Raw genomic sequence first — 24909 nt, forward strand, 5'->3', positions numbered from 1 at the left:
CTTTATAATCATTCTTCCCTTCCATGTATTCTGTATTTGTGTAAAATGAGATTGCTCATTGTTCTTTGGCCATAATCCAAGCTTCTTTCCTTCTCTTAAGCCATCTAAATCTGTGGAAATCAAACCCATCTGTGAAAATTCAGATGCCATAAAGTCTTTTCTGATTTTTAAACTCCTTTCTCTCTGCCAAGACAGAAATTATTTTTCTTTATTTGGAGTACTTAGAGTACCTTCTACCTCTTTTTATCTTAATGCATTATGTTTTTTATATACCTTATCTTCCTTGATTGTGAGCTTCTTGAGTGTAGGAACTGCAGGATGTTAAAACATGTTTAACATTTATTTGTGTTGAATGATCCCTTCTCTAAGATGAAATGAGCATTCTCTGAGCAGAATTTCACTGACCTAAAAACCAATATATGAGCAGAGAGCAGATTGAATCTATACTTTTTGTGAAACAGAAGAAGTGTACCTGTTATAAACTGTCTTCCAATCTTGGTGCCTGAAAAATATCCTGAGGATTGAGGATTAGGACTGATGTTTTTCACGTTGGCTTTTTTTTTTCAATTTTTTTGGTGGTGGGATTTTTTTTTTAATGACTATTTTACCATGAGCATTTTCACTTTTTAAAAAAAGTGTTTATTGTAGAGTCAGACAGCATGGGTTCTGGTAACATGTTCTCCAGTTTGCAAATTTTGTTTAATGCAATTTTTTCCTCATCTTAAGTCTGGAAATAATTCCCCCGCCCCCCCCCCCCCAATTGATGTGAATTTGACTCCTGTTCTTCTTGTCCTGGTGTACACTAGACATTGAACTGTAGAGAGGTCCATATTTTTCAAAGTCATGATCCCATCTATTCTTCAATGATCTTGATTTGCTCTGTGCCCTTGTTCTAGAGAATAGCCTTTGAAGGAAATTGTTGGACTCTCCACAAAATTTGAAATGAAAGGAAATAGTCTGTAAAATCCTTTGGGAGTTAGAAGTTTGGTGGATGCTCATGTGTAATTGATACATATATCATTTTTCTTTAAAAATAAGTTAGCTTTTATGGGGTGACCTTGCAAATAGTTACTTGCCCATAGTGCATCAGTAGGGAAGCATATTGAAGGGAATTGTTAAAAATGCATAGAATTAGTTAACATGGGTACATTTTTCTGAGCTTAGTGGCTGATTGCTTTGGGGGGGTTATAGAAATACATATATTTGTTATAAAATGTATTTGAAATACATTTTCTCCTCCGAGTTGGAGAGTTAAATTACTAAAAAGAGGGTATTATATTTTTAGAGTAAATGCTTAATTTTGGAGATTGCCAATGTCACCAAGTATATTTATGAAATAAATTTTCCCCGTTAGAGAAATGGTCACTCATTTCATTTAGGGTGCTGCATAGAGATTTAGAGCTAGAAAGGACTTTAGAAATCATTTAAGAGAGGCATCTGTGAGGTAATAGAAATGGCATGGGTGTGCAAGTAAAGTGGCCAGAAGTTTAGTCCTATCTTTGCTAACTAGCTTTGTAATATGGAATTACAAAGAACTTGGTAACTTTACCCCCATAAGCCTCAGTTTTTATCTCTATCAAGTGAGAGGTTTATATATCCATGCCAGAGTTTCTACTGTTCTGTTTACTGATGGTTTGCCTGCAGGCACCCTGCCAGTGAATTCTGACAGTTAGTGGGAATATCTGCTATGGAGCCATCCCATTAGTCTAGCCAGTCCTTTAGTGTCACTGTCTGCACAGCCATTAATTGCACTTGAAGCCTTGTGACGCATAGACTAGGAATTGAAAATGTTTAGTTTGTCTTTTTTTTTTCTTACCAAGAGAAACCTCCTATTTTAATAGACTATGGCCTTGTAGGTCAAGTATTCTGGAGAAAATTTCAGGCTAATGAAATTAAATCCCCCAATTTTCAGCCTTTTGTATATTTAAATAGGTACATTGGGTAGCTTATACATATCATATACAGTTCTATAAGATTTTTATTCAATATTTTCCTAACAATCCTGTAAAGTGGGTGGTGTAGATATTATTTCTATTTCACATACGAGGAAATTGAAGTTGGGTTAAATTAATTTGCCCTTAGTCAGATTGCTAATGTTGGGGCACGAGTGTTTGGTTTTTATTTAAATGTTCACAAAAGAGTATATAAGATCTCCATGTTATGAGCTGGAGATGGAGTAGAAGCATCTGATTTCCTGTTGTGAGTTCTTAAAAAACAGGCAGTTAAAAATAATTTTTTTTTTTTTGGAAAAAATTCTCTTATGTTGAGAAATCACTGATCATAGTAACATTTGGGCAAAGGACAATTTTGATGCTAGTTGTATTTAATATTTAGCACTTTATGGTTATATAACCAGTTAAACAACAACAGAGTAATGAGTACTAGGTTTCCTGGGTATGTTAAAAAATTTGTGATGGATTTTTGAACTGGAATGAACCTTAGTGTGTTGTTAGAATGTCCTAAGCCAAGCAAAGACTTTGAACTCTTCTCATCCATTGTCACGAATTCATTTCCTGGCAATGTGAGTCCCTGTTATGCAGGAGGAACAGGGAAAGGAGAATTGTCTGGAGATTTTGTGACAGTTACAAGAAACCTGTGGTTGGTTTTAGGAAGTCAAAGGCAGCTTGGTGCCAAAGTGGGTAGAATTAGGGCCTGGATCAGCAAGACTCAAGTTTAAAATCATCCTTAGATCCTGAACTTGGGCAAATCTTGTCTGCTTCAGTTTCATCTGTAAAATGAGAAAAATAACAATGTTTGTGAGGATCAATTGAAATCATTTGTAAATGGCTTAGCAAATCTTGAAATGTTATGTAAATGCTAGCTATTTTGTTGCATAGATTAAAACTTCCTCTCAAACTGAGTAGTCAGCCATGTAGACAGTTTGCCAATGTAATCACAGATTCATCAGCTTTCTGCCAAGGTCTCCCTTATCATGATTGCCATTTGTATCCTCTTGATCAGTAAACACAATTGAGTGCTAATTTAGGGTTAGGTGGTGCATTGAGCAGTTGCTTGATGTTTTCCTGTGCCCTCTAGGTTTTTTTTTTTTTATCTCAGACAAATAAACTGGACAGGAACTGAAATATTAAGGACATATAGGCATGGAAACTGCTATCATAAAAAATTATATGCACAAAATAATTAAGAGCGTTTAGTAATGATAATAATGGAGTTTGGTTAAAATTTGGAAAAAACTATCTTTAGGTCATTTTTTAAATATGATATGACTTCAGATATCTGACCTTCCATAAACAAATGAATGAGATTTTGGGGAAGGTATAATTTAAAATTAAGCCATTAATATATGTGAACATAATTCATACACATTTCTAGTTATATTAATGGCATCTTCTTCCTTGTACTCTCCATTAAAGTGTTCTTCCCAGGCCTTATTTTGGCATGAAATATTCTTTATTTTCCATACCAGGATAGGATTCCCTGTCTGGGCTAGCAGAATAAAAATTCTGGTGTCAGGCCCCATCCATCTGGGTATGGGCCCAGAGAAGGATTTTCTCTGCCCCAGACCCATCCTATTTTAGAGGCTCATCACCATTTGATTGACTACAAGGTGATGTTTTGTTGGCCAAAGAAATTAATGAAAGGTTATAGAGAAAGTACTTAAACTCATGGAATCACATCTCTTATTGAAGTGTTGAAATTTTTTTGCATAGACCCACATCACTTAGAAAATGACTTTCCATAAATATTTTCTTTTGCTCTTTGCAACAGTTCTGGGAGGCAAGTGCTGTTATTGTTTTAAGTCCTTACCATCTGTCTTAGAATTGATAATTATGTATTGGTTCCAAGGCTGAAGAAGAGCAGGAAGGTCTAGGCAATTGGGATTTAGTGACTTGCCCAGGGTCACACAGCTAGCCAGTGTCTGAAGCCAGATTTTAACCCAGGACCTGTTGTCTACAGGCCTGGCTCTCTGTCCACTGAGTTATTATTGTACCCACTTTACACATGAGGAAACTGAGGCTGAGAGATTAAATGACTTGCCCAGTGTTACACAATTGGTAAGTAGCTGAGGCAGTATTTGAATTTGGGTCTTTCTGAATCTTGAATCCAGCAGTATTCACTCTACCATCTAACTCTGAGGTGCATATTATCATTCAATTGACTTAAAAAAAACTTCCCAAGTAACAGATGAAAAAACTTGGATTTAGAGAAGCTAGCTTGTCTGTTTCACATACTAAGTTTCGATCAAGATTAGAATCTAGGTCTTCTCATCCATTTCCCTTTCCATAATGACATATGATAAAGTAAAAAAAAAAAATACAGATATACTTGGTTCTTTTCTGCCCCCTTTTTCTCCTCCTCCCCCAACTCTCACCACAGAGAATGTGACTCCCATTAGTCCATTGCTAGCTAGATTCTGGACTGTACTTCAGCTCTGCTAGAACATGAAAAAACTCAGATATTTTGCATTTAGTAAGGATGGAGACCAGAGAGAATGTGGTACAATATGGCAAGGATTTGACCATAAATGCTTCACAAGAGAAAGATCAGGTCCTGGGGAATAGCTGGGATTTCAAGGGGGAAATCTCTAGGATATGAACCAGATGTGATTAGAATCACATAAGAATATATGATATGGATTATGCATGCCCTTGTCAAGTAGGCAGCTAAAGGAGAAAGGTTTCATACATATTGAAAGGTTTTGCATTGTGTTTCCTGGTATCCCCCAACACAGAACATCCACTGAGGCTGCTTCCTGACCTTTCAAACCTGATTGATTCTTCACTCTGTGCTGGATACTTATGTCACCACCTAAGCATTGCTTCCGTGGTGAAACAGATGAAGGAAGCCTTTGGCACTCATCTGAACCAGAACTATTAACATTTTTAAAATTTATTTTTGGTATTTTGTTTTTTCCAAATGAATTGTGTTATTATTTTTGCTAGTTCAATAAAATAATTTTTTTTGGTGATTTAATTGGAATGGTATTACTAAACCAGAAATATTAACAAATATCCTCTGTCTGTGTTGGACAACTATATCCTTAAAATATAAATAAACCTTCTTTTGTACCCCTTACCTGTGTTGGGTCAGTAATTCACCTTGCCTCCAGTACCTGAGTTTAGGACTGTTATTAGCAGCTGTCCACCACACACACAAAGAATTCATGATATTGCTTTCTACCATGGCAAGTGATTATTATCTGTAATCAGAGGGAATGTTGGCCTCTCTCCTAAAAGAGAAATTGGAGAGGCTTGATAAATGCTTTTCCACTCTCCAGGTTATCAGGGAGAATGAAGTATTCCTTTAAAAAAGAAAGTGGAAGAAGGGAATTATTGTGAAAACTAAGAAAAAAGGATTAGAAGAGGCAGAAAGGAATCTTGACCTGTGTCAGGAGGTTGGAAGGTGGAAGAATGTAACCCAGATGAGAAAGGGAAGAAAGATGACAACACTGGAAATCAGGAAATTCTTTGCAAAGAGGAGGGAGGAGCTGCATGTCCTTCTGAGAGAGATGAGGCAGATTCACAGGTAAGAGATTCTCTCATAAGGGTCAGAGGAAAGGGAGATATGGTGGTTGGTTACTTCCTGCTGGAGGTGTGATACAGAGGCAACTAGAGGTTAGCCTGGTAATAGATGTGTTCTTGACTCTTGGGGCTACATCTCTAGATGTGACATTTCAGTCCTCATGTCTTCCATTCACTTATGTCAATTCATGGGAGTTCAAACAATATTGCCCAAAGGAAACTAGAAAACATTGCTAAAGGTGATAAAGTCTTGAGTAAGAGATGACAGATGATCTTAAGACAGATGAGGGTTTTTTAATATTGCTACTGATAACAAAAAAGGGTCTCTGAACTGGAAGAACCTCCATGAATGGATGCAGAGCAAAATGAGTAAAACCAGGAGAACATTGTACACAGAAAGGAAAATGTGGCATAATCAAATATAATAGATTTTGTTACTAATAGCAGTGCAATGATTCAGGACAATCCCGAGGGACTTAAGAGAAAGAATGCTATCCTCATCTGGAGAAAGAACTGTGGGAGTAGAAACTCAGAAGAAAAACATATGACTTATCATGTGACTCTATGATTATGTGATTGGGGTTATGATTTGAAAAGATCACTATTACAAATATGAATAATATGAAAATAGGTTTTGAGCAATAATACATGTATAACCCAGTGGAAGTACTTGTCAGCTCTGGGAGAGAACATTATTCATATAACCATGGAAAACTATTCTAAATCAATAAACAAATAAAAAAGTAAGGGTCTAAGAAAAAAGGGCCGATTTGGGTTAAAAAGCTGCTGCCTGAGGATTTGGATAATTGGATAATCTGGAATATAGTTGAAATTATAAGAATACCAGGTTCTTGGCCAGTGATGGAGTGCACCTAATAAGAGCTGGAAAGAATCTACTTGCCTAGAGATTGATAAATCTAATCAAAAGGACTTAAAAAAAAGGGAAAGAGGAAAAAATGCCTTCCAAATTAGATACCATAGGGATAATGTAGAGAAGCAGGTTCAATGTACCTAGAAGAGTACTAGTATGGCCTCCCTGACATACACCAGAGACAAAATCCAAGAAGGAGCCACAAATCCATGGACCACAAGCAAAGGCTGCACACAGTATGAGTAACATACAGGGTGAACTTGCAGATCATAACCTAAGAAAGGAAATTTGATATCTCTGAGACTTGGTGGGATAGAAACTCTTGACAGAAATGTGAATCTGGAAGGATATACCTTGTTCAAAAGAGACAAGTAAAAGCAGAGTGGACTAGCATTGTATTATAAGATCATATGTTCATTTGAGGAAATTTAGGGACCAGAAGGGTTCTGACATGACAGAATGACAGAAGTAGAAATAGAACTGATAATCCATATGTATATAATAACCATAAGGTTATATTCTCTAGACTTCTTGGGCTAAGAGAAGAAATAGATGCATTCAGAGAATTGTTCATAAGTCTGGCTAGTACTAATAGTAATTGGAAATAATTTCTCATTATTTGGATATCTTTTCTATTAAATACAAAGTGGTTAATAGTTCCTTTGCTTACTTTAGTAATAATTTCATCTGTCACAGATGGTGAAACCATTGAAGGGAAGGAATTCTTATTCCCCATCTGATTATTACCATGAAGGAAAAACTAGTTTCAGGGATGGAAATGATGGGAACTTGGGGAACAGCGATCAATCTCTCCTCGTGATAAAGGAGAGGAAAACTGGGCATAATCTGACATACATTCTAGGATTTGGGAGAGCAGATTTAAAAAAAAAATAGGTAGAATCCTGTGGGTGGCTGAAAAATCTCCAGGGAAAGTTAACTGAGAAAAATGTAAATCTTTCAAGACAATTCTGGGGGGGGGGGGAAGAGTTCCTGTGAATAGAAATAGGGAGAGTTGTCTTAACAGAACTAAGGTGAATATAAAAGGAATTCATACTACATCTTAGGTTTTAAGAAAAAAATGTATAGAAAATGGAAACAAGGGCAGAAATTGGATGTTGAATATAAAAGCTCAGCACAGCCCTAGAGTGTCAGGCGTTCTAAAGCTTATAAGGAGCCAAGGTTGGTGAGGGAAGTTAAGAACAACAAGAGGAATATTTTTGGCTATATGGAGGATCAAAAGAGGGATGTGACTGCTGCTTATCATGGATGGATAAATGCAATGGATGATGGAATGATAGTGAAGCTGCTCAAATCCTTTCTAGCTCTAGATTTTTGTCTCCAAGTTTTATTTTGCCTCAATTTTCTTTTCCATGTAAGTATACTCTTTGAATTGTGGACAGAACAAAAATGACTGATAGGAAGATGACACCCATATTAAGTAAGAGAGCACCTAGCTGAACTTGAGGAACTCTTCATCAGACCCAAATGTACCACATCTGGGTACACTAAAAGAACTGGTGAATGTGATTATCAGCAACTTTTAGCAATCTGCAAATGGAGAGAATGTGCTATAAAACTGGAACACGACACACTTCTTAGCTTAAAAAAAAAAAAGCATGGAGTCTCCTCATTAGAGGTCACTGAATTTGATTTCCATTCTTGACAAAATTCTAGAATATGTCATTAAAGGAATGAGTAGTGAACATCTGGAAAAGAAAACCATGGTCACAGAGGACCAGCAAGATTTAGTCATGCCAGTTTAACCTCATTTCCTTTTTTTTTTGAAAGAGTTACTAAGTAAGACTGACAGTCAAGAGATTTTTATAAATAAGATTTGCCCAGATCTTAGTGAAATACCTAGCAAAAATTGTATGCTTTATTCTGCTCACTTTTCTCTTATTCTTTGCATACAAGGTGTCCTGTGTTTCACTGAAATTGTTCCCATCATAATTTCTTATAATATAGTATCTTATTCCACTATATTCATATTCCATAATTATATAGCCATTTCCCAATTGATGAACACCATCTTAGCTTCACAGAGGATGTACTTACAAATATTTTTATACATATGGGCTCATTTCTTCTTTGTTTTATCCATCCCTCATAGGCCTAGTGTAGTAATTTTGAGTCAAAGAGTATGATTTTAGGAGCATTGTTCCATATTAATTTCCAGACAGGCTGTAAAAATTCATTGTATATTTTTTTTCTACAATCCTTACCTTTCTTATAGTCAATAATAAATATTGGTTCTAAGGTAGAAGAGCAGTTGGGGTTAAGTGACTTGCCATGGGGCTCACACAGCTAGGAAGTGGCTGATGCCAGATTTTAATCCAGACCAATCCATTGTGTATTAATCAAAATCCCATGTTATTTTGAATGTGAAGCTCAAACATCTCCCAAATGAAGCCTTCCTTCCTCCCAGCAGTGACTCCTCCCCTATTGCCCTGCATTTATTTTGTATATATTTTCTATGCTTGTTTACATATTCTCTTTAAATATTAGTTCTACAAGGATAGAGATTGTCTCTTTTTCATCTTAGCTTTACTAGCTGCTAGGCTATGTTTCCTTCAGTGATCCATAGGTCAGAGGACCAAGGCTAGTGCAGAGATCTGAATACTTAGATCATTTCCATGGACCAAGCAGGAAGAAGAACCAGTGTCTTGCTGGATTCATCACCCATCATTTAATAAATACTGCTGATTATGCTTTGAACCTAGTAAATGCTTAACAAATGTTTTTTCATCCACTTACTGCCTGGGGCAGTGATAGTCCTATGATAATCTGCTTCAGTTAGACTACATGTTGAACATTGTGTTCATTTCTGGTTGCCACATTTTAGGAAGGAAATAGCCAGAGAATATCAACTAGAGGATAGTAATGGGTCTTAAATTCTTGCTTACAAGTTGAATGAACTTTGGACTTGTTTATCCTAAAGAAGATTCCACTTTGAATTAGTATGTCCATTTCCAAATAGATATTTTCAGTTGATCATTGATCTGTCACAGAAAGAATAATGACACTATAGTGAAAGGAGTACTGGATTTGAAAGTCTCAGAAGATCCAAGATGCCACTTACTGGCTTTGAGTAACCTCTCACAAAATATCCTCATCTCACAAGTGAATTAAGAAAAAACAAACTACCTTCTATCTTAAGAATTGATATTAAGTATTGGTACCAAGGTAAAACAGTGATAAGGGCTAATCCAAGTGATTTACCAAGGGTCTCAGTTAAGTCTCTGAGACCAGATTTGAACCCAGGTTTTCCCATCTTCAGGCCTGGTTCCTCAAGTGAATATTGATTCAGGATTGTTGTGGTAAAGTGCTTTGCAAACCACTGAAGCTCTAACTAGGAGCTATTAGGATAGTTGTATACATTACTAGGTTTGTGCCTTTGCTCTCCTTAACTGCAATACTTTCTCACACCAAACTTCTACTTCTTTTATTGCCTATTCAGGTTTTAACCATCCTTCAACTTCTCATCCTGAACTACATATTCTCCTTTCTTTAAATTCTGGCAAGCATATATAACTTCATAATTAGGCTATCTTATAGTGTTCTTTGATTCTTGCAGTTTTATGTCCTTTCCCCAAAGTGATTAGTACCCTTGTTGAGAACTAGGAACTATGTTTTGTACTTCTTTAGAATTGCCACAATATTCAGGAAAATGGTTGATGACCTTTAGCAACATCTTAAAACCTTGGTGTTGTAATGTTGAAAAAACCTTCTGAACAAACAGTCTAATGATGATATTTTGTTCACCATAATATGAGCTTGGAAAGATGTTTTTGAGCAGGGAGATCTACTTGGTGTTTCTTCAGTTGGACCACATTAGTTTGCTATGTACATAATGATGAGAGAAAAGGGGATGAATTAAACCAACAGCTTTCTCTAAGTAATGAGAATTAGTTATAGGATAAAAAACAAAAAGATAAGGAAGATTTGTATTGAACAAAATTGAAGCTTCACAAATTTGAAAGGGAACTTTTGTGTTTATTTACCCCTTGTGGCCATAGTTCATCTCATTCTTAGGAAATGATTACCTTATTCTTGATTCCATGTTGGAGAATTGGAGTGGATCACTGCATGTTTGTGGGATGGAGGAGAAGAAAGGAGAAAAGAAATTTATTTTCCTCTGGGGAGGGATTTATGAGATACTTGAGTCTAGTAATTTAGCTCTATATGCCCTGCAAAGTGTATTAAAATCAATTTCAGGTATTTTTTGGAATCAAGAAACGATAGAAAAAAGCTCTTGCCAAATGTCTAGTGAATTGTATTTTGAGGTTTGGATTTAGTTAAAAAAAATTTTTTTAGTGAAACTTTAGTTTATACATAAAATCATTTTGTGGTTTAATTGGTCACAATGGCAAGAAACACAATCCATTCTTTCAGACCTTTTCTTCCATTTTCTTCTACTTCTCTCCTTTCCTAGAAATTTCACTTCTCTTCTTAGGATTATTAATCTGCAAGTTATTTGTTCTTATGACCCCTTTCATCTCCAGATAACAAATATATTTTTTTAAGTTAAGCATTATGTATTGCTTAGTTTCTTAATTACCTGTTAATTCTTTCTCATTTATTTCCTAAAGCAAATTCTTGTCTATTGTCTTTCAGGAATGGAACTTTTGGGATGAAATAGTTGTCATTTTAACTCTGCTGTCTTCAGCACAGAAAGGGCAGATTACTCTGCCTAGAAGATGAATGGTTCAGTTTTTTTTTGTGGGCAGCTGAAAATGGAAACTTTTTAATTACTAATGTCTCTCTAAATGTCTTTATCTTGCTGTATCCTTTTGCTCTAGGCTTTTTTAGTACCTGATTTTCCTCAGATATGCCTCTATATTCCTTGCCCCCATCTCTACTACATCAGATATGTTAAATTGTATTTTTTAAAAACATTAATTTTTCTCACAATGTCAAATTCTTGTATTTCACTAATAGGTATGAGTTAGTAGCAAAGAACACTTTGGTTTTTTGTTGTTGTTTCTTTTGTGTGTGTGTGTCTATGTGTGTTTTTTATAAGACTCCTGTTGAGATTGCCTTTTGTTGCCTATTTCCTATTTTACTTTTAACCTTATCCATGCCTACTCCTAGTATTATAATTTTGTTATGATTGTGTGTTTTTATTATTTGATGGCATAGCCAGTAATTATTATTCTAGTTTTCTTTTTTAGAGAAAATTTAGTAAATCTGCTTGATTCAATGGAATTAAGCATTTGCCTTCTTTCCTCTCTTTGGTTTGACATTATAACATTGATAAGAATCTGTTGCTTCTAGAGCCCCTCATACTGTTCTACTGACTTCAGACTACAGAGTAAAGTAGGATTATGGTGGGCATCTGCTTTGTTTCATTTACCTTGATGATGAAACAAGATCATTCTGATCTAATAGCAGCATAGAATCTTATTTCTCTGGGTTGCCATTGGTGGAGAAAAAGCTAATAATAACTAGCATTTATGTGCCAGGCACTATACTAAGCTGTGGGAAGCTGAAAAATTCACAGTTTGGGAGATGGGGGCTGCCTTGCAGCCCCCTAAAAATGAGGTCCCCACTGGTTCCCCTCTGTGACTTCTCTCTCTCTTCAACTTCCCTTAGTAATGGACTTGTTATGATACTGTTTCTTCCCCAATACAGGAGAAAGAATATGAGAGCAAACACTTATAGGTTTAGCACACATATATCTCACTTTAATTCCTAAAAAGATTGCCTTCACAGAATTAAAACATAAAGATCACTACCTATTACCCCTCCTTTCTCTTTCAAGCACAGATATGCTTCAAGACCCCATGATCAACACTAGCCAAATGCCTTTGCAATGTAATAAATCTTTCCTTAGAGTTACCACACCAGTGAGTTTGTTGATAGATGGAAACCAGGCAACATTGCCAGGTGCTTTAAAGTACACAAGAAAAACAGATCTTGTAAATTGAGGAAAACCCCAAATCTGCCTTAGGTTACCTTTTCAACCCTGTACTTAGATACAAAATGTTTTGCTATTCATCTCCTAAGTAATTGTGATTGATTGTGAAAGCTGATCAAAAGCACAATGATCCTCCCAGAAGGTCAGGGGATCTTAACTTACAATCTACCCTATCCATGTTATTCATCTCCATCACAAAGTTTTTGTTGTAATAACATCACAAGATTGTTGATTAAGTGATTTGTCATACATTAGTATGACATATCCAATTAAATGTAGAAGACCATGTATGTAGAAAATTGATTGTGTGCCAAAGAAGTATGTAATCACAAACCTATATAATAAATGATACTCCATGCAATGGCAGAATGCTATGTGACCCCTACGCATGTGGGACTGAGCACATAGCAATTCTCACCTCTGTTACTCGATTGGATCATCACACTTAGGTAGAGGACTGTCACCCTCTGAGAGACTGCTGGACAGGTCTTGAAACTAAGCATTTTACAAATATCTCATTTGATCTTCTTATGAGGTGAATGCTATTATTATTTCCATTTTATAGTTGAGGAAAATGAGTCAAACAGAGGTTGTGACTTGTTTAAGGTCACATAGCTATTAAGTATCTAAGTCTACAATTAAACTTGGACCTTCTTGACTTCAGGCCCAGTGTTTTATCCATTGTGCTTTTCTTGCTGCTTCAGATCAAGACATATTGTTAGATTCTAACTTTCGCGTGAACTCATAAGTGTTTTTTTTTAAATGATGCCTCTTTTTTAAAAAATGCACCATTTTGGAACATTAGCTTCTTACCACAGAACTCTACCTTAAAACAAAGAACAACTCAATCATAACTGAGTAAATCTGGAGATTTGGAGACATTGTATCTGTCCTTCTGAACTCTAGAAATTTAGCACAGTTCTTGGCATATAAAAGCAGTTAATGATTTTGCATGACTATGGTCTCTAGATGAGGGAGTTGTGTTTCTGTTTTCCAGGACCAGGATTGTTTATTGAATTTCTGGGTTAGCCTTTTAGCACTTTAATTTACATTATTGTAGTCATTGTTCACTTGGTTTCACCTTTATTAGTTTCTGTGGGTCTTGTGTTAGTCATTTCTGCTAGTGTAGTGATACTCCATTATATTTTCATACCATAATTAGTTTAAGCTGTTCCCTAATGGATGGGCACTCATTTTGTTTCTAGTTTTTTTGTGAGAAAAAGATGCCGATTTTAATATTTTATTTGTGATTTTCCCTCCCAATAACTATGTAACAACTTTTGTAAAGATTGTCTTTTTTGGGTAAACATGCTCAAGCATTGAAAACCTTTCTACTTTTGCCACATGGAACACTCCTTCCTTCCTTTCCTATTATGTATTCTAGGTCAGAAGAGCAGTAAGGGGTAGGCAATTGGGGTTAAGTGACTTGCCTAGGATCACAGAGCATCTGAGCATTGAAGCATCTGAGGCCAGTTTTGAACCCAGGTCCTCCCCAATTCATGCCTAATGCTCTATCCACTAAGTGACCCAGCTTCTCCATAGAGTAGTGATGGCAACCTTTTAGAGACTGAATACCCAAACTGCCATCCTCATGAGCCCCTTGCCTTACTTGAGACAGGAGGTAGGAAACACTCCCCCTGGGCTGCTGGACAGAGGGTGGGTCATTGAAGAAATGCCCTTAGGCATGTGTGGAGGGGGGAAGGGAGCAGTCTCCTCCAAAATGTAAGGGTTAAAAAAAATTAAGGTTGGACTAAATATAAGAGAAATGTGGTCGTCAAAATTAATATATCTCAAGTCAAATGAGTTTTTAGCAGTATTTATTTACAAAATAGAGGGAAAGAGTGAAAGTGGAGAAATGAGAAGGGGGTAGAGTAAGAAATCTAGCTTAATGAGCTAGAAATCTGCTCTGGCACCTGGCTTTGCTCTGGCAGGGCTCAAGAAGCCTAGCTGGAGGGCCCAGAGGTAAATTATGTATCACCCATGCAGCCTCAGAGAGAGGGAGAGAAGGAGAGGGAGACAGGGAGAGACCTATCTTGCTGTGTTGATATCTCCAGAAGTCTGGAAAGGAAGGTCAACTTTTTCCACTCACTCACGAGGTAGTCCAAAGAGAAGATCCAACAGCAGTTGGAGGTCCTAAGCTGGAGCTCCTCCAAGGCCAAGTTTGAAGGAGAAAGTGCTAGTCATAGGAAGTTGCAACTACTTTTAAAGACCCTTCTTTGCATCACTTCCTCTGTCTTCCTTCCACTTTATATGGGCCCATCTTCACAACATGCTCTGGCATGTGTGCCATAGGCTCACCAACACAGTCATAGAATATTTTTTTCAAGTGAGACCTATTGATGTACACAGCTGCAATGCAGCCATTGCTGGGAGGCCATATACCCAGCTAAGTTGGGAGTTAGAGTAAAATTCTCCCTTCTAGGAAAGAAACAAGCCAACCTCAAGTTTTGCATTTTGGGTAAAACAGAATGTGACTTATTTTGACACTTGGTTACAGCACATAAGGCAGTGACACCCTAAAATTATTCATTCAGTCAAAGGCTTTGGGCAGCAAGATGAGGGTTTGTTAGAACAAGGGAAGGTTTTATTCCTTATGTTACTCATTTTAATTTACTTGTTTTCATTCCTGTTGTTAGAAAAGATCTTGCTTGTAATGGCTTATGTTAGCCACATGAGGGTACTCTTGAGTTTTCAAGGGGATCAGAAAGGGTGATTAACACTTGGCAAAAAAATTTTCCCCTCAAAATAAATACTGAACAATTAAAATGATAATTTTGATTTTAATAAGCCATTAGTAAAAGGTTTAGACTACTTAACAAAATGGAGCAGGAAAATACTTAAAAGCATAGCTGTGTGATGAGTAGATTATTGCTATGCCTTCTTTTGGAAGTAAAAAGTACTGAAAGCATCTAGTTATATCTTTTGGATATTCTTTCTTCTCATACAGGATAAGATCATAGATTTAATACTAGAAAGGAACTCAAATGCTACAGTGGATAGATCACTGGGCCTGAAATTAGGAAGACCTGAGTTCAAATCTATCCTCACATATCACATCAGTATATGACCCTGGGAAAGTCATTTAACTTTTGCTTGTCTCAGTAGCATCTGCTTCTCAAGGTGACTGTGAAGATTGAATGAGGTAATATTTATAAAAAACACCTAGCAGTGTTTGGCACATAATAGTTATTCACTAAATGCATGTTTCCTTCCTTTCCTTCCCTTTGAACTCATAGCATCATAGCTTTAGAGCTGAAAGGAAATTCAGAAATAATTCAAGTCTAATTCACTCAACTTTCCAGATGAGGAAACTGCATCTTAGAAAAGTTAAGTGACTTGTCTGAAGTCATCTAGCTAATAAGTATCTGAAGTGAGATTTGAACTCTGAGGTTCATGATTCATAGTCCAGTGCTCTCAACTCATCTCTCTTAACCTTCTTATTTTACAATGTGAAAATTGATGTAGAGAGAGTAAGTGCCTTAGTCAGAGTCTCTTATCTAGTTGGTGGAAGGACCATATTTAAAATGAGGTCCTTTGACTACAAATCTAGAGCACCTTTTCTATACCCTCACATTGTTTCTTTACCCTGACATTATCCTTTCTATACAAAGTGATACAAAGTGTGGAAGGACACACACACACACACACAGTGGTTTTCAGATATTTCAAGGATGAGATTCCCTTTCTAAATGCCAGTTTTGTTCCCCTCTCTCCCCATGTGATAGATACTATTTAGTATCATTGATTTGGAATGAAAATCTATTTATACTGTCAATCAAAATAGCTTCTACATTTGAGCTATAAGTAATGATTATACATGTATGACATTATTATTCTGTCTATTGAAGACTTCCTTGTTTATTTGTTGTACTGAGTCATTTCATATTTTGTTGGAGCTAAATAAAAGAATGAAATGACATATCTTAATGTGAAGATGAATCAAAGATACCTTACAATAAATCTAGCTTCACTGCTCACAGTATGAGAAATGCTATAATTGTAATGTATTGGTCTGCCTCTATTTGGTTTTAGCAAATATACGAAAATCGGAAAGATAAGGGGGGAAAATAGCATGTTCTTCCTGGTGCCAGCGTGGCAGGAAATTTGAAATGTTTTAGTCTCTCTTTTTCTCTCTTTCTCTCTTTTCACAAACCAACTATAATTTTTTCTATTGAACTCTCAGCACTTTGTAATTCTATGCATTTGTGATTCTAATTTTGTATTTAAGAAGGTATACTGTTCACAGGAACTGGTGGCACAAACAGGATGATGGAGGTGGAGGGGTGGGGAATGATAACTAATAGGCAGCCTTGACAGCCTTTATGTTTCCTTGATTTTCTTGCAATGGCAAGAGAAACTAAGGAAGGTACCCAACATATCAGGTAGACTTTTTGTGACAAATTTATGAAAGAAAGGCCATGAATGAGAATTGTCCAGGATGGTCAGCCTTCCTTGGGATTGTTGGAGGGAATAGTTGGATCAGGTGGTTTCTGAAATTCCAACTCTAGATTTGTGGTTTAGTGAATCAATCTAATATGATCACAGATTCATTTGCATGTTTGTTTGCATGTCTTATCTCTTCTATTAAATTTGCAGTCTGAGGTAATAGAACTGTCTTTTTATTTTTCTTTGTATTCCCCTACTATGAGATATAATACCTTTGACTCAATGGCAGTTAAATGAATGTGTTTTTATTTTTAAATTATTTGTTGACTTCTTAGACAATAAGGATGGCCTTGATAGTCTTAAATATTGGCAAGGATAATCTATCATCTTCTGTTGTCCCTTTGTCTAACTCAAACCAAGAAATAATTGTTGCTTTGTGAGAAATGAATAGAGAAAGGAATCCAAGTTTAATAGAATTTCAGTCTTAAACATGGGTGCTGGTAGTATAAAGGGAAGGCAACTTTTTAAGTTGAATCAATTCCCAAGTAGCTGTCTTAGTTAGCTGTTTCCTTAATGTAGTCTAATATCCCTGTGATAGTACTTATGAACAGTGTACAAGAAGAGTTTTGTGGTTGGTTGATTTGTTAGATTAGACTAGGATGCCTTGTTATATACCTGTTGATATTCCCAGGGAAGTTTGCTCTGCCCTTTAAAACAAATTCTCTAAAATAACCTTTTGGTATAAAGTGCTGGTTGACATAGAATTAAGCTGCTAACTTTTCCTTTGAAGTTAAAAATGATGTTTCAAGGACTCAAGACAACCCCAAGGGACTCATGATATAAAGGGTTATCCATAGCCATAGAAAGATCTGTCAGAGTATGTATAGTATAGTAGAGTGGTAGTCTCTCGGTGATCAAGTATGAATATTGTCTTCGTGCAGTTTCATCTACGGTGTACCCTCATGTGGCTTTGGAGTCCAAAGACTGAGGCGCAGAGTTTGTGGCACATGGGGCATGGGACGCCAGTTGTTATGGGAGGTGCGGTTGTGACCTGGTGTCGGCGTTCACGCGCAGCGGCAAGACACCGATGTCGGTCATCTTCAAAGGTGGTGGCGGCATGGTTAATGCTTCTGTCAGAGGCAGCAAGTTCTAGTTGCTTTGGTGTAATGCCAGCCCACTTCAAGTTGGACTTTAGCTGATCCTTGAATCTTTTCTTTGGTCGGCCTTGTTTCCTGAGTCCAGCTGAAAGTTCACCATAGAATACCTGTCTTGGTATTCGCTGTGGGTCCATGCGGATGACGTGTCCAGACCATCGTAGCTGGGTTTGGAGGACCATGACTTCGATGCTGGTGGAGTTGGCTCTGTCGAGGACTTCCTGGTTGGTGATTCCGTCCTGCCATCAGATCCTCATGATTGACCGGAAGGAGCGTTGGTGGAATTGCTCCAGTTGTTTCATGTGCTTCCAGTACAGTGTCCATGTCTCACAACTGTACAGGAGCGAGCTGAGGACCACTGCGTTATACACTTTGAGCTTTGTCGCAGTGCTTACACCGCTGTGTTGGAGGACTTTGGAGCGCAGCCGCCTGAGTGCCTGGCTGGCCTTTTGGATCCTGGCATTAATCTCATGGTCCAGGGACCTGTCGTTGGCAATGGTGCTGCCCAGGTACTTGAAAGTGTTGACGTTAGAAAGCTGCGTGCCATCGATTGTAATGCATGGCTGGTTCGTTGGCCTCCCTGGTGCAGGTTGGAACAGCACCTCTGTTTTGCTGAGACTGATAGTCAGGCCAAACAGTTTTGTTGCGGTAGAGAACCTGTCCACAATGGTTTGGAGATGATTTTCTTGGTGGGCCATGAGAGCACAGTCATCTGCGAAGAGAGCTTCCAGGATGAGTCTCTCTGTTGTCTTTGTTTTTGCAGTCAGGCGGCGAAGGTTGACTAGTGAGCCATCCAGTTGGTATTTGATGTAGACGCCCAGGTCTAGATCCATCACAGCATTTCGTAATACTTGAGTGAAAAATAGGTTGAAGAGTACTGGAGCGAGGACACAGCCTTGCTTCACGCCATTTCAGTTGTTGAAGGGATCGGAAGTCTTTCCACCAGATAGGACTTCCTCTGTCATGTCAACATGAAAGAGTTGGATCAATTTGACGAATTTTGCTGGGCAACCGAGCTTGCTAAGGATCACCCACAATGTGTCCCTGTTCACTGTGTCGAAAGCCTTTGTCAGGTCTATGAAGACAATGTAGAGACTCAGGTTCTGCTCAAGGCATTTTTCCTGCATTTGCCTCACCGTGAAGACCATGTCGATGGTGCTGCGATCTGGTCAGAAGCCACATTGTGATTCAGGCAGGTTCTGCTCTGAAACAGATGACAGGAGTCTGTTGACATTTTACGTGAGTCATCTTAGAGATCCATCTTATTTGCAAACATTCCAGTCCTGCCTGGACGACAAGCTATCTGCCAAGGGACCACTCACTGGAAGCTCAACCGAGACACAGTGAAGGAAACATCAAAGGCAGTCCTAGGCCCCAAACAACGCAACCACCAGGACTGGTTCCACGAGAACAACACTGCTATTGAAGACCTATTGAGCAAGAAGAACAAAGCCTTTATGGAGTGGCAAAATAACCCAAACTCTGCTCCTAAAAAGGACAGATTCAAGTCTCTCCAAGCCAGGCGCAGCGTGAAATCAGGAAGATGCAAGACCGATGGTGGGAAAAAAAGGCAGAAAAAATCCAGCGCTTTGCTGATACGAAAAACTACAAACAATTTTTCAGTGCCCTCAAGACTGTCTATGGGACCATTAAAACCCACCACCACTCCCTTGCTATCCTCTAATGGTGACACTCTCATAAAAGATAAAAAAGGCATCAGCAACAGGTGGAAAGAACACTTCAGTCAGCTTCTCAACCGACCCTCTTCAGTCGACCAAAACGCCCTTGACCAGATCCCCCAAAACCGCACCATTGAACAACTTAACGTCCCTCCTTCAATAGAGGAAGTCCAAAAAGCCATTAAACAAATGAGTGCAGGCAAGGCACCCGGTAAAGACGGGATCCCAACAGAGGTGTACAAGGCCTTAAATGGAAAGGCGCTCCAGGCATTCCACATAGTGCTGACCAGGATATGGGAAGAGGAAGACATGCCCCCAGAACTCAGAGATGCCTCCATCGTAGCCCTATACAAGAACAAAGGCTCATGAGCAGCCTGTGACAACTACAAAGGCATCTCACTACTCTCCACTGCTGGAAAGATCCTCGCCCGTGTTATACTCAACAGACTCCTGTCAGAGTATGAATGCAGATTGAACCATACCATTTTTTGCTTTATTTCTTTTGTGAGTTTTTTTCTTATATGTATGATATGTTTTTTCCCCCCTACAACCCCAGGAACTGGGAAATTTATATTGCCTGACAACACTGGAATAGTCTATGTCAGACTGTTTTTCTCCCAGGGAGTAGGGAAGGGAGGGAGAAGATTTGGATTGCAAAAGATCAGAAAGCAATTGTTAAAAAAGTGTTTCTTCGTGTAATTGAAAAAAGAAATAAAAGGAATGAGTTAGTTCAGGGGAAAAAATCAAGCATGGTATTAAAGGAAATAATCTAGATTTTTCGATCCTATTCCACTGCATTTAAATTTTAAAAATATTTTGCCAAAAGAAATAATAAGCAGGTCAGATTTTTTAATTGGAAAGAAATTATGAAAAGCAAAATGATTAGAACCAAGAGAATAGTTTTCATACTATGGAATTCATGAAGAATAACTTGTGAATGTCTATCTCCAGAGAAAATACCAATAAATAGAAACATGAAAGTTCTATATATAAGTATTTTTTTTGGTCAAATGATGCTTTCTCTCATGCAAAGAGGGAAGGGAGAGAGAAAAACACTTTACATTACATTAAAAATGTAACTAACAAGCAAATTAATAAAAAAATTAAAAAAGATTAAAAACAAATTTCAAAATATATATCCTATTGTTTGTGTATGCTTTAGATAGGGCTGACCCTAAGCAAAACTATGAAATTAGTAAAACATTTCTGAGCCCTTTTCTTACTCTGTGGTTCTACTCTTCTTCTACTCTTGAGATGTTTTATGCCTAGCTTAGTCTTGCTCTTTTGATCACCTCTTCCTCTACCTTGTTTAAGTAAATGTTCTTATATTTGTGAATTATAAATATGTGTTTGTATATATATATATATGTATGTATATATATATATGTGTGTGTGTGTGTGTGTGTGTGTGTGTGTAACATCCTTTTTAAAAAAGCACAATCATTTAAATAAGTTTTTAATGACCTTTATCAATGCGTCGGTTTCTCTTTGGAGTCATTTCCTTGCTTTTTTCCCCTAGAGTTTTGATCTTCTAATACTTTTAAAACCATTTCTAGTCATTAAGCCTGAACTTTATAGTCACTGTCCTCCTGACCTTCCTTGATCTCTAAGTCTGCTTAGCTTACTAGGTACATAAGTCTGCTATATTGAATCTTGTTACTATTTTCTACTTCTGCTGTGACTACTGTAATTGCATGCTCTTGTCTAGCATCTCTCATTATCCCTGTTTTCCCTCATTATTACTTTATCTGTCACATTCTATATTACAAGAAGAAATTTTTTAGGGTTTATGTGTAAACCTTTTCCCCTTTAAATATAGACATTTATTAATAATACATTGTGGTAAGGTATTTATAAGAGCGTATAAAGAAAACTATGCACTCTGAGAGTGCAACTAGACCGTCCTAGTCCTTGGGTTTTCTAATCTGATCTTTTAAATTTTCTGAACCCCATCTCAAGATTCGTAGTCCTCTCTAAGCTAAGGGGAGCCACTCCTTGGGAATAGTATAAGAGAATAGTGCTCCCCATCCCATAACAACCCCCTTTTCCCAATTCCTCCCATCATATGAATGCTTCTTATCTGGATTATATAGATTGAGTTTACTTTTGTTTAATGTTTAGTTGTGTCCAACTCTTTGTGACCCCATTTGAGTTTTTTTGGGCAAAGATGCTGGAGTGGTTTGCCATTTCCTTCTCCAGCTCATTTTACTCATTTTACAGGTGAGGAAACTAAGGCAAATAGTGTTATGTGATTTGTCCAGTGTTACACAGCCAATAAGTCTTTGTGGCCAGATTTGAAATCAGAAATTCCTGACAGAAGGCCTAGCACTATCCATCTTGCTACTTAGCTGCCCCTGAGGTTTCTTTCTTTATCTGATAATTCCAAATTAACACTAAAACCTTCTTCAGAAAGACTTTTCATCATTTAACAGACTTTTTGTGTTATCTGCCCGTGTTTCTAATTGCTTATCTGTTACTTAATTCCCCAATGATAAGACAAGGAAATACATAAAAATTAGTGTTCCCATCATTTTTTCATCCTACCACTATGGATGGGTATTTTATTTAGTTATTTATTTTGTGTGTGTGTTACTTTTCCTTTTATTTATTTTTTGAATTTATTTATTTTAGTTAATTTAGAACATTATTCTTTGGTTACAAGAATTACATTATTTCCTTCCCTCCCATTCCCCCACCCTTCCTGTAGCCCATGCGCAATTTCATTGGGTATTACTTGTGTCCTTGATCAGAACCTATTTCCATGTTGTTGGTGTTTGCACTAAGATGTTCATTTAGAGTCCCCAATCATATCCCCTTGACTCATGTAATCAAGCAGATCAAGCAGTTATTTTTCTTCTGTGTTTCTACTCCCACAGTTTTTCCTTTGAATGTGGATAATGTTTTTTCTCATAGGTTCCTCCAAGTTGTTCAGGATCATTGCATTGCCACTAATGGAGAAGTCCATTACATTCAATTGTACCACAGTGTATCAGTCTCTGTGTACAATGCTTTCCTGGTTCTGCTCCTCTCACTCTGCATCACTTCCTGGAGGTGGTTCCAGTCTCCATGGAATTCCTCCACTTTATTATTCCTTTGAACACAATAGTATTCCATCACCAACATATACCACAGTTTGTTCAGCCATTCCCCAATTGAAGGGCATTATCAATGGGTATTTTAAAGAATAAATAAGCACACTATGAAAAGCTAGAGAGACAGAGACAAGTTCATTTGTCACCTATTTGTAACTGTTCATTTACAATTTTGTAATCTCTTCCAATGATATGAGAGACCCCGTCACCCCTATGAATATTAAATGTAAATAATGTATCTAATATATAAATAAATATTTTATATATTGTTTTACAAACCTTAAAGTTTTCAAAACTATAAAAACTATGTTATATAAATGAACTATAAGTAATTATAAGTATGTTTATAATGAATAAAATATGTATATAATATAAATACATATTGTTTTGCACACTTTAAAGTGTACTTCATTATATTAACTGAAGCAGTGAGGCATCCTGACTGCCAGCAAAGTTAAACCACCTCTTTCATACACTGATGGGAAGTAGTCTAGGACATTGAACTCAACAGCTTTGGAATTGGCAGGAGGCCTATCCAGATTCCCTTAGCTATGAGTGCCTTCCTTTCTGAGAATACCTTCCATCTATTTGAATGAGATGGAGATAAATGAGATAATATATGCAAAATATTCTGTAAACCTTAAAAGTCTATGTAAATGCCAATTATCACTATCATCATTACTCTGTATTTATCTTATATGTAGCTATTGCAACAAATAAAAATTGTTGTAGAGGCTTAGCACCAGAGTTATAAGCATTTATTAGTAAAGAGAGAGAGATTGATAGAGGTAAAAAGGGGAGATATTGAGAGATTTCAGCCTAATAGAACTGATTCTACATTTGGCTGGCTCAGGTCCTGCTGCCTGGGTTTGCCATAGATCAAGGACTGAGATAAATTGATGCCTGGACAGCTCAGAGGTCAGTGGAAGGTATGGAAGCTGAGAGACAGACAAATGGAGAGAGGGAGGGGAGAGAGAGAGAGAGAGAGAGAGAGAGAGAGAGCATGTGTGAGTGTGCACATGAGAGCAATCACTTTCTGCCTGGGTTTAAGAATTTTCCTCACTCGCTGGCTTTCATACATCATGCTTTCTGGTTCTCCCATGTTGACTCCAGGGACAGCCGGGATGTTTTCATTCACATTGACCCTGATGCTAGGAGATGTGTAATAATTAAAATAGTTGGGGCCATAAACTGAAGATATAAATTGTAGTAGATAGTAAGAGTGGTTGAGTAAGTTGTGACCGCAGAAAATATGTTTTCACTACAGTGTCTTGTTTCAAATCAAATATAAGGTGGTCGCCAGGGAAATATTCCCAATTATGAAATATACCCAAGTTAGCTGGGTTTTATAGAGATTTTAATTCATACAAATGAGGAATTAATGAAAGAGTGAAAGAGATAAAAAAGGAAATAATGAGAAAGGAATAAGCCGGCCCTGGCCAGTCCTAAGCCCTAAGAGAAAAGATCAGCCAGTCCTTAATCACTGACCACAAGATCTGTTCAAGCAAGGATTCTAGTGACACCAGGCCAGCTTCATCTCAGCTGACTCCACCAGCTCAATACCTGAATCTGAATCTCTCAGAATGTTCCCGAGAGAGACCCTTCAAGGCAGCCTTGGCCAGCTGCCTCCTTCAATTCAGCCTTTCCCAGCTGACTGTCCTAAGAGAGAGCTTTTCATCTCCTTTTAAAGGGAATTTTCTCCTATGTCACCTCCCCTAAGTTCTCACATCTACCAATCACAGTAGACGGTTTTCAAAGGACAGACCATTCTTAGTTCACACCTAAGAAGCTGTAAATTTTTGAGTAATTCACACCAGGAAAACTCTGAGTAAGTTTCTCACCTCTTTGTTCCTTGTAAATTCACAAGTTGCTTGACCTTTATAGGTACTTAGCACCCTTTTGTATTAGTCCTAAAATAGGCATGGCTTAAAGAACTTTTTGTCTTACTATAAGTATGGGTTTAAGTATTTTTTCATTGTTCAGCAAAGAATTTACAACTTTATCTTTCCCTAGGGCAGACTTAAGTAGGGGTGGAGTAGAGGTCTCACATTCCTGATCTAAGTAGAGGTCTCACATTCCTGATCTAAGTACCTTCACTGCCCAAATGGGGAATGGTCCAATGGGGAATGGTCTTGACCCAACCTTATGAAGTACGGTCTGGGAATTTTTTAAGGTTTACAATCCTAACCTTATGAAGTAGGGTCTTAGACATTTTTAAGGTTCACAAATGCCAGCATATGTTACTCTGTGATACTCATCCTTGGGATGAAGGTATTTTATTATTCCACACAATTCCTCCCTTTGATTCTTTGGGAGACCAGCATGTT

The 24909-nt window shown here is 37.4% G+C and overlaps 1 protein-coding gene across 7 annotated transcripts in view; it reads left to right on the plus strand.

Annotated features, from left to right (window-relative positions):
• SLC66A2 (solute carrier family 66 member 2) overlaps positions 1–24909 on the plus strand; it is a 159893-nt gene that overhangs the window by 34898 nt on the left and 100086 nt on the right. For 2 of the 7 annotated variants that reach the window (XR_008917646.1, XR_008917647.1), the window contains exon 5: positions 5240–5487. The exons of the other annotated variants lie outside the window; for them this stretch is intronic. The gene's annotated coding sequence lies outside the window, so the exon portion shown is untranslated. The remainder of the gene's footprint in view (positions 1–5239; positions 5488–24909) is intronic. 7 annotated transcript variants of the gene reach the window in all.

Source organism: Monodelphis domestica, chromosome 3 (assembly GCF_027887165.1).
Source record: "Monodelphis domestica isolate mMonDom1 chromosome 3, mMonDom1.pri, whole genome shotgun sequence".
Classification (NCBI taxonomy): domain Eukaryota; kingdom Metazoa; phylum Chordata; class Mammalia; order Didelphimorphia; family Didelphidae; genus Monodelphis; species Monodelphis domestica.